The sequence below is a fragment of the Polyergus mexicanus genome, unplaced genomic scaffold, assembly GCF_030449975.1.
Source record: "Polyergus mexicanus isolate NDT 795.1 unplaced genomic scaffold, iyPolMexi1.0 SCAF_18, whole genome shotgun sequence".
NCBI classification, from domain to species: domain Eukaryota; kingdom Metazoa; phylum Arthropoda; class Insecta; order Hymenoptera; family Formicidae; genus Polyergus; species Polyergus mexicanus.
Genome location: NW_027223338.1, coordinates 4,260,548 through 4,272,766, shown reverse-complemented (window position 1 = coordinate 4,272,766; position 12,219 = coordinate 4,260,548).

Below are 12,219 nucleotides of genomic sequence, written 5' to 3'. Positions count from 1 at the left end.
GTGCTTCCAGTATTTCTGTCATGCTGCAATTCATCCCTAAGCGGGCATCTTGAGAGTTCACTTAATATATAGTCCCCAGTAAGCAATTTGATAACAAATTGTTGCCAAATTGGCATCAAATTCGCTCAAAACTTGGTAACAAATCCAGTGCCATCTGTGTCCTCATTAAGCTTGTGTTTTGGTGACAAAGCTTGTTGACATAACCTGACAGCAAATTGACGGCAAAAACCGAGCAAAGCTTGACATGATTTGACGCCAAATTGATGGCAAAAATCGACCAAGATCTGCGCAAGACAATCTGATAGCAGATTGTCAGCAAAAACCGAACAAATTCTGCAGCTTTTGGCCATTCATATAAAAGTATATATTTAAATAGATTTAAAGCCTTAACCCTAAGTAACAAAATGATGATAAGTTTTGGTCATAAAATGACCATTAGATAATTAGACATTATATAAAATCATATATTAATATGTTAAAACATATAAGTAAATTCAAATAACTTAATTTATAAAATTAAAGATCTTTTTGGACAGAAATTGTTTTGAATAAGTGAAAACCGAACAATTATCTGTCCGATTTGCCAAAAATCAATTCAATATCTGAATTTCCTATATAAGAATTATGTCAAAAATTGAACTGATAGAAATATATATATTATAATATTATTAGCATTTTGTAGGCTTTATATACACTCATGACAAGAATTTGAATACGGGTATAGATAATGAATAACGCGCCGCATAGCGATAAGCGACTGAACTATTTTATAATACTTTGTAATAAGCTGCAGATTTTGTTCGGTTTTTGCTGCCAATTTGCCATCAGATTGCGCACTCCAGATCCTGCTCAGTTTTTGCCGACAATCTGATGTCAGTCATGTCAGCAAGCTTTGCTCGGTTTCTGCCGCCAATTTGCTGTGTAGTTATGTTAGCAAGCTTTGCTTGATTCTTGCCGGCAATCTGCCAGCTTAATCGGTAATAACAACTCTTGTACCAAATTTGTAGCCTTTTTGCTGACAATAATTTGTAGCAAGCACTTGGCAATATCTGTTAGAACAGACCTGGCTGACTGGGGTCACTTCCGTCTGCTTGCTTAGCACCAAATGCTCTCTCCTGTGATTCTTTACTCATTGGCATGAAAGGGACCATTTTATCTTCACTAGCTTCACCTTCCTTTACCTAGCACCATCATCCTCTAGTCCAGATCTACAATAGATGTAATAAGTTAGTCCTATATAATCAGAGAAGCGACAATGGCGTTCCGCTTGTTGATTGGCTGACCACTACGGGCCCGTTCCACTTAACGACCGCAACGCTCACGTATCATTTCATTTTTGTTGTTCACCGAAAGTTAAACAAAGATAGATAATGCTCGCGAGCGTTGCGGTTGTTAAGTGAACGCGACCTATGTTGGCGGTTAGTTTGCACGTAGAGAGAGTGAATCCTACGTGCAAACTAACCGTAACCGGCATACCGTAAGTGAGAAAAAAATATATTTGCAATGTTATTTTCTAAAAAAAAAAAAAAAAAAAAAAAACATTTTAAATATCTCTGAAATATATTATTTAAAAAAAAAAAACATTTTAAATATTTCTGAGACTTTTTAAAGACATTTTAGATTATACATGAACAGCTGCGGGACCAACATAGCGATCATGGGAAGCATGGAAGGGATAACGATGTCGCTTCTCTGATTATATAGAACTCTAAGCAATACATTTTACTTTTCTAATGTCCGTATCAGACTACGCATTGAAAATTAAAAATTGAAGATTAAAGATTGGAATTTGACTAATCAGAATAAAAGGGACTAAAATTTTTTTGCCCTAATTGGTTAAATTTCAATCTTCGATCTTTAATCTCAATCTTCAATGCGTAGTCTGATACAGGCTTAACGCGAGTTTTAGATTGGCTTCTACTTTTCTGCTTTCTACTTTTCTGCCAAGATATGAATTCTCCCTTAGACCTATTATACAAAAGTATTATATACATAAGTATAGGCAATAGAAATAGAAAATAGAAATTATCCACCAATAGGAACAGGAAATAGAAATTATCCATCAATAGGAGCAGGGAATAGATATTATTCTCTGATCCTATTGGTGGATAGTTTCCATTTCCTGTTCCTATTGCCTGTAATTTTGTATTGTGCAATAGGCTCTATAATCTTATATGTCTGGTTTGTTATACTTTTTCTCCGTATAGTAGCGTCATCTGGATCCATTTTAGAACCGGCGGAACTACATGGCCAAAAATACTTTTTGGTATCATCATTTGGTAAAACAATCAGTTGGTGCATGTCCAAGCTAGATCCATGGTGAATAAAAAATACGGAAACATTATAGATTTACTACATTATGGATGTTTTATTAGCAGCGCGTGCTCTTTTTTATTCTAGTACATATTATGGACAGCAATATGTATATTATTATTGAAATATTTTTATTTTGTGTGTGAATAAATTATTAAATTATTTTATATATTGGGTTGAACGAAAAGTTTGTTCCGTTTTTTACTAACAGATAAAGACCGAAAAAACGTCACGAACTTTCTGTTCAACCCAATATATATCCCGGACAGCACAAAACATCCTCAGGATCATTCTGAATATGTCCAGGATGGTTCAGGATATTTGTAGGATATTGTTCTAAGATATTATTATACATATAGTTTATGAAAATTTAATATGCATACATGATTACTTTCAATTTTATATAGATTATTTAATTTAGAAATCTTAAATATTATAATAAGTATTAATAATGTTCTATAAATGTCCGCTGGATAACCCTTGAATGTCTATAAGATATCTGCCTTGTCTATTATATTGGATGTCCTTTGGATTTCCAGAGGATATATATATATATATATATATGTGCAATTAATTGTTAACATTAATTTTCTTTAATATTAATAATTGAATTTGATGCGCACATTTTCATATATCTAAAATTATTATTTATTTAATATTTTATGAGAAATGTTATTGTGCGTAACATTTCAAAAACGTTATAAAAAATAGTATTCAACTGCTAGTTCGTTTGTTTACCGCTATGCGACGCGCGATTTCGTATTTGAGATTTGATCATAAGAATTATATAAAGCTTGCAAAGAACAACTGGCAGAAAATTAAAAATGTAATTATTTTCGATCTATTTTAATTTCCGCATGCAATCTCAACATGTAGAATTCAGATATTGGATTGTTTAGAAAATATTACACGGCTCAAATCCGAAAGCCGAACCTAATATTCACCCAGTCAGCCAGGTCTGTTCTAACAGATATTGCCAAGCGCTTGCTACAAATTATTGTCAGCAAAAAGGCTACAAATTTGGTACAAGAGTTGTTATTACCGATTAAGCTGGCAGATTGCCGGCAAGAATCAAGCAAAGCTTGCTAACATAACTACACAGCAAATTGGCAGCAGAAACCGAGCAAAGCTTGCTGACATGACTAACATCAGATTGTCGGCAAAAACTGAGCAGGATCTAGAGTGCGCAATCTGATGGCAAATTGGCAGCAAAAACCGAACAAAATCTGCAGCTTATTACAAAGTATTATAAAATAGTTCAGTCGCTTATCGCTATGCGGCGCGTTATTCATTATCTATACCCGTATTCAAATCCTTGTCATGAGTGTATATAAAGCCTACAAAATGCTAATAATATTATAATATATATATTTCTATCAGTTCAATTTTTGACACAATTCTTGTATAGGAAATTCAGATATTGAATTGATTTTTTGCAAATCGGACAGATAATTGTTCGATTTTCACTTATTCAAACAATTTCTGTCTAAAAAGATCTTTAATTTTATAAATTAAGTTATTTGAATTTACCTATATGTTTTAACATATTAATATATGATTTTATATAATGTCTAATTATCTAATGGTCATTTTATGACCAAAACTTATCATCATTTTGTTACTTAGGGTTAAGGCTTTAAATCTATTTAAATATATACTTTTATATGAATGGCCAAAAGCTGCAGTATTTGTTCGGTTTTTGCTGACAATCTGCTATCAGATTGTCTTGCGCAGATCTTGCTCGATTTTTACCATCAATTTGACGTCAAATCATGTCAAGCTTTGCTCGGTTTTTGCCGTCAATTTGCTGTCAGGTTATGTCAACAAGCTTTGTCACCAAAACACAAGCTTAATGCGGACACAGATGGCACTGGATTTGTTACCAAGTTTTGAGCGAATTTGATGCCAATTTGGCAACAATTTGTTATCAAATTGCTTACTGGGCATGTAGACTACAAAAGTCTCAAATATCAAAAGACATGAACTATTTTCGGTATTACATTTTCAGTACTGGCAATAAATAACAGGCAATTTTCAGAATTTGCTCTCTGAAACGTACGAAAAATATCCCTAACATATCCCATAAAAATCCTTAGGGTGTTCCACAGGATCTCCCTGGATTCCAGAGGCTAAAATTCGGCTATCATTTATTCTTCCACAGGACATCCAGAGGAGATCTGAGGATTAAAATGGAATATACTCAGGATATCCTGTATGTTCTGGATGCTCTTTGGACGTCCTAAGGATATCCTTGTACTGTCTGGGACATTACCTTTATTGGTAATATATAAATTGTTTGCACATTAAAACAAGATTACAGAATTATTTTATACGGAAAAATGCTCTTGCATATATTTCAATGAATAAAGAAAGTATAGAAGCAATAGAAAAAAATTTTGTTTTGTTTTTAGCGTCAATATTTAAATGTTTGAACATTTCGAACAGTTCGAGCCTTTTAACATATCAAATTCATTAAAAGGTTTAAAAAGCGCAATTTTGACGTGGATGACAAAAAACGCATTGAAAGACTTAAAAAAAGAAATTTAGGAAGTTTTTGACGCGAAAATCAGTCTTGCTCAAAACTTTGCAAATAGTTACGAAACTTAAATAGTAAATAAATTGTTCGACACATCTTTATGATAAGAGGAAAATACAAATATATATAAAAGTATTATATAATATATAAAATACAAATATAGAAAAAAGTATAAAACTTTTGTAAGTTTTGTTCTAAACTAACAGCGTTGTACAATCAAAGATAGGAAGAGAGGGACGGATTTATTCGATTTTTACTAGCTTCCTTTGCATTACAAATCCTCAACCCAGCAATCAATCCAGTCTCCGACAGTGCTATGCATGATTCGTTATCTTCATATCTGATGCTGTATCTTATTCCTTCTGTAATTGTTACTTAGTGTCCTCCCCGCCGGCTCTCCTCTTCTCCTCCTGTATCGCCCTTTTAAATGTCGGACATTCCAGATCAAGGGCGTCATGTTCATCACTTATTTTCAAGTTGTATATTTGAATCTTAAACATACAATTTATACATCTTTTGTTTGTCGCCGTATATTCAATCGCTCTATGATTTTTTGCACATTTGTGGCATATTTTATTTTGTGTACAATTCTTTGCAATATAATAATAACTCCAGCATTTAAAACACCTTTTAATATTAATGTGATTAAATACCAAATACTTCCTCCATCCTACATTCAGTTTTCCCATGCTCAACATTATTTCATGAGTTTTTTCATCTGCTTCAATTATTACAGAACCTTCTTCTTTTTACCTCTTCTTCCGGATTGACTTTTAACTATTTTCTTCACTATTCACATATGAATTTCTTCATTTTTGGCGGAGAGAGAGGGGGGAGGAGTGAGAGGGAGAGGGAGAGAGAGAGAGAAAGAGTGTAATATCTTTCTCAATCCCAACATTATAATAAAAAAAAACATAAGTGATATCGTTCCATATGTCGTTGTATACCATATCTCCACAAACGGTAAAAAAATGCATTCAAACTTTTAATGAGCAAGTCGAGGATAGACCAAGTCTTCGGAGAATGAGAAGTATCATTTCCGGTTACTGCCGGCTCTTTATAGTGAATTCGTGAGTGTCGACTGTGCGCAGTATAATAACGTCCTTTGTCGCACAACCGAGCGGTTTACAGCAATTCACTGCCTCGTTGTTTTTGTCGGGATCGTAATTTGCAAACGGGGCCCAGAGTGTGCAATTATACAAATCACGCGTTCAAGTTTGTTCCGCGCAAAGGAACAATGTCGACGGTAACGAAGTGTTCATTTAATCTTGCACTAATGCAACACGTCTTACGTTGTTTGCACACCGCAGGATCACATAGGTATAGCAGGATATGACAATGTGATGACCGCAAATAGTGACGCAGTGATCTCGTCAAGAGTGCATAGAATTGTGCACAAGGCAAAATATACCTCATTTATTGTCTTCATAAATTGAAAAATACTTAAAAATTTATTCCATGATATGTTAATAGAGTATGATTGGTATCGAAAATAATATTTCATTAATCCGTAAATGCATAAATATTCAAGATTTATACATAGACTTTTGCATGTTGTGTTATATATGATGTAAGGGAAAGTAGGGTCAAACTGGGTACCTTTTTGGATTTGTCTACCTACAAAAAATCTGAGAGTAACAAAAATTTTGCCGACCGTTAGTGAACCTTAAATTATAAGAAAATAAGGCTAATTGCTGAAAAAAAATGTTTGGTAACCAAGAATAACAAGATTTTGTGGAGAAGTCAAAGTACCCGGTTTTGTCCTATCAGTAGGGTCAAATCGGGTATCCATTTGAAAATATGCAAAACACCGTGTAATTACAAAATCTAGATTTATTTTAATTAAAATACAATATAAAGATATATTTTATTGACAAGAATCACAAATAAAAATATCCTCTTGTTTGACATTGCTGCAGAACTTCCTTATTTAACTTTTTAACTTTAGAAGTCTCAAAAAGCTTTTTTTTTAGTGGTTTCTTTTTCTGAGCGTTAGTTTTCGTTTTCAACTGCTTTTTGTAGGGATACAAACTCAAGATAACGCTTCCTCTTCTTTTCATTATATGAGATGTGTACCCGGTTTTACCCCAACACAAGAAAATTACCAAATACGGCAATTATATATTCCGGCGTACAAAGTGCCGATCAAAACAAATATGATATACTCTTTAATATGTACAGAATGCAATGCTGCACTTACCGAAACAGATGCTCTATACAGAAAAAGTGCACGACGACTCGATTCTTGCCTCGATATCGATTTTTTATGGACTAAAAATTTTGAACTTTTATTTAAAAAGAAATATCGTGTGCACAAGTGTACGGTTTGTTTTAAAATAATGATGGCGCCAATCTACAACTAGTAACACAAGTTAGCCATAGATAGCAGCATTTATTACGAAAAAATAAGCGTACCCGGTTTGACTCGCCTACCCGATTTTACCCAACTTTCTCCTATATTATAATTAAATCGTGCTACATACTGCCTTAAGTTCTCTAGTTAATTGGTCGAATCCGTAATATCGGAGAAACTAGTATGCCTGCAGATAATAGGATATCTTAGACAGTAGATGTGTGACGAGGAATAAGATCGGATCTTGAAATGATCTGTGCAGATTAAAAGATTATTAAATGGTCCACAATAGCAATCGGATAGGTTAAACCCATAATATAACGTGATGTAAATGGAAACCCCATATGTATCATATGTGCAAGTTCCAACTATTAATACTTTAAACGAGTTAGCGATATGATATATCGCAGCATTTAATTGCCAAAAGAAAATGCACAAGCGCTTTATCCTTTGAGATAAAACATTAAGTTGATTGATAAAAAAAATTGTAAAAAATATTTATATTGAATGATACTTTTAAACGCATAATCAATTTATAACAAAAATTTGCACAATATAACATTATATAGATAAAGTTAAGAAAAAAAATTCCTCTGTCTTATTTATGTCATGTATTCGAGTTTCATCGAAAATGATTTCTCAAAGAAAGTTCAAGAGTTTTCGTGAGAAAAGTAATAAAAAGCAAAAGCAAAATAGTAAACGCGTAACAAAATGGAAAATGCATGGCGGAAAATATTTCGATGACATAATCAAAAGTTATCAGAAGAGTCATGATTGCGCCGCAACCGAGTCCCTTCCCTCCTCATGGGAAGCAATTTAAAACTGATTTCTCGCAGCGATATCAGAAAGTTAGGCGAAATCGTGTTAAGTGGTTTTAATTACTTAGAAAACTTGGACAGCCCCAGGAAGTTTCCACGTCGCTCAACAGCGAAGTAGATGCACTCGAAAGCGCCTTCGGGATTTCACCCTTTTGCACTCACACTGCTATAAATCCCTTCCTCTTGCAACATCGCCAACGACCAATCACCCGTATTGCTGTAGTGTTTTGCCTTTAGACTAACTAATTATATATCTAATTTTGTCTATTTAATTCTTTAATCGATTGAGAGATTCTCCTAATCGAAAAAAAACTACTTTATTTTAATATTAAACTTTACTTTATTTTAGTATTAAACTTTACTTTATTTTAGTATTAAACTTTACTTTATTTTAGTATTGCGAGCTGGATGTGTTTTCAATAACATCTGTTCTCGTATCATTCTAAACATTTTTTAGTTTTTTTTTAATCATAGCTTATCTGATCTTTCTACTATTCGTCAACTTGCAACTTTCAATATAAAACATTATCACACACACGAAAAATCAAGCATTTTGCTATTAAGAATAATTTGAAAACAAAAATAATATGGGAAAAAATAATATCGTCGATAAAAATGTGCATACACAAAACGACTCACAGCTCCAACATTTGATAGTAGAGAGGAAGAGAAAGAGAGGAAATGATACGAGTAAAATATTTCGAGTCGAGAGGAGGAATGGATAGAAATGATACCGGGCAGACACTTTAAATGGGACTGATAGTTGGCTGGAGATATGGTCGTAATGATAAATATAAAAAACCGTAGGCGAAGTGTTTATACTAACTATAGTTGTTTTAGGACCGACCGCGTCAACGATGCTGATGTCGATACCAACGTCGGCAACGACAACGACGACGTCGTCCAAAAAAATTCATTGCGGAAATTATTCATTCTTAATGCAAGCATTCTCAGCTTCGTTCGCTGCAATTTCTATTAGATTTTTCGTATTCTTTTTCTATCTTTTTCTTCTAAAACAAAAATTAAAATGTAACGATTAATCTTTGAGAGGTTCTGGTTAGTGATACTCACAAGGAACATTTGGCAACACAAAAATTCCAAAAAAATTGAAATTGAGTAAATATATTTTACAAAATATATAATTTCCAAACAATCCAAATATGCCAATATAAAAAGCTTTTAAAACCATTATATTTTTGTATCAAACATTTCTTATATATCTTTTATTATTTCGATGATATCCACTTAGAAATGTAAAAAATGATTTTTTTTTTGAAGAGAGTGTTTTCACCTCTAAAACTGAATACCAGTACCAACAGAAAATTGTTTTGTTAGTAGATCTACTTGTTCTATATTATTTACATATGTACATAAACTTTTTTGAATTTTTGCGTTTTACAATGTCTCTTGTTAGAAATGTTTCTTCAGATTTGTATAGCATGAGGATATGACTGTGTCTGCTGTTTGTCACCATTACTTAGTAATAAATATTTACAGTCTCGATAGAGAATATCAAGAAAAAAGATAATACGAGTACATATGAAAATCAGATAATGAACGTGACAACATTATACAGAGATAGTATTTATTTAAAAACAAAATATGTTATATGTTAATGTTAAGTAACTTTGTAATTTGGATACAGTGGTATATTTTATTCACATGAAGATAGATAAAAATTAAGATATATATTTATTGATATAATATAAATTTTCTATTTAGAATTTTTACAATTTTCATATAATCAAAAAACCTTAGAAAGTTAAATGTTTAGCGTCTTCTGTGTAGCATCTTCTGTGTAAAACGAATGCCTCATAAATGAATATTGTACTTCTTAATACATAATTCTAATGTAATGCAAAATTGCAGTTTAATCCAGCATGAACATATGAGTGTCAGTTCAGAGAAAACGAAACGAAATTGAATCTAATGCGCTATCCTGAATTCTTTAAGAGAAGCTTCCGTACGCCGCTCGGATCCAATAGTGTCTTGCATTCTCGTCAATTCCCATTTTCCACATCCAGTACATCGTCCCGTCTAGAAGAAATACATAATTCAAGAGAATATTTGAATAGCATTTTATACTGCTTACAGCTTGTACTCATAGGGAACTTTGTCGTAGAACTTCTGTGGCTGGTAAGTAGGATACTAATGCTCTTACCATTAATCATTTCATGCCACTGTGCCAAATTGTAACCATGAAAATTGAATATCCTGTCATGCTGTTATTCTCACTCGAGAGAGAATTTTCTTATTTAATGAAATAATAATGCCAATGAAATAAGCTTAGCATTAGTGTAATCCGATTGCGATGTTAGCGGAAGAATTTTGGTAATATCGGAATTCTAATAATAGATAAAGTAGCGTAAATCAGATATTTCTTAGTTTTAAAATTGTTCCGTGCCATATATTCTGATATTTAATCTATATAATAATAATATATAACTTTCAGAAATGAAACTTATAACTTTCAAAAATTTAGAATGTCGGATATTCCTATATTTATTGTTTTTTATATTTAATGATAGAAAAATAGCGTTATGTCTAATATAAAAAGAAACGTAATACTATTATAAGATTCCAAAGTGGAATCTAGATATACGAGCAGGAAGAATCCTCTGGTATGGGGATGTGAGTGGCTCATTGACTAGCGACGGGTTTATCGACTAGAGTAGGTCTATGGATCTAGTTTTGGTGGAACCCCAAATATTTTTCTCTGCTCTCGATTTACGTTTTACTTCATTCCACGTATGATGCGTGATATTCATTTTTGCGATACATTGTAATAAACTGCACTCACCTGATTCTCATGAAATTTTTTTCTCATTTCATGAGAATCAGATGAGTACAGTTTACAATAGTCTACCTATCATGATAAAAATTTTATCGATATATAAAAAATGCATTGTTATATTTTGTAATTAGAAACGATTATTTCAGTGAATAATATATTCGATGTAATCTTATTTACTTCAATAGAAGAATCAAAATATGTATATAGGTATCCTAATTATATAGTGAATAAACAATTCTAAAATTGTTGCATGGATAATTCGGATAAATCAAGATGTTAGCAATTTAAAATATAATATTTGTTATTCGAAACAGTTCATTAGTTAAAATAATCTCAATTCGAAATTCATTTTTTGATAAACTCCCAATATTTCCTTAAAGATACGTAGATAAAAAAACTATCAGGACGCAGAGCCTATATCAAAAAATTAAATTTAAATAATAAATAAAATATAAATAATTAATTATTTATTTATTTTAAAATTCAAGATTTTATTTATATATGAATTGAACTATTACAATGGAATCTCGAAATAACATATTGTATGTGTATAGAGCTCTGGCACGCTATAATGAGTTTATCCCCACTTCCGTCAATTTAGGGCCGTGAGGCCGCGCAAAACTGGTACGAATACGTTCTTTCAGGTACATCGCCGGGAAGACATTGTGCCCACAGATTTACACGTGCGTTGTTGCGCGGTTGGATCGTACCTCTACTCACACCATTCAGTAGGCCTATTCTTTAACTTCGTAACAACGATGTCGTTATCATTACGCGTCGTTGCGCAGCTGAAACATATCGGAAAATAGCTGCACAACGACGCGTAACGATAGCGAATTTGTCATTAAAAGTTACAAAAAAGAGCTGCTGGAGTGGTCTAACACGTAGGAAAGGAATATTAAGCGCTATTTCAAAATACGCTATTACAAGGCTCCAGTGTACTTCTCTTAAGACGTTATTGATACTTAGGCTTTTTAATTAAAATTTATTTATTTAATTTTTGTTTTTATCTCTTTAATTATTTTATATATACACATTTGTATTAATTATAAACACAAATTATTATTTGTATATTTATCATAAAGTAAACGCATGGATAGGAGAGAAAGAATCCGTTTCGGGCGGGAAAGTCCCGTTAGTACATATTCCCGATAGTACATATGACACATATCGATCTCTGTCTAGAGTAACAAGCACGATTGATTAAACACGATTGACCAAGCACGATTGGTGTTCAATTGGCTAATTGGCCAGTTGAACCTATCCAGATAGCCAAGTTTGCCAAAAACAAATTTTATGAAAACTTGCTACAGATTTTGTTGACAAGACGAATGCAAATTTGATACAAGATTTGTTTTATCCGATGATGTCATTACAATGCCAGCAGAAATGTAACAAAATCTGT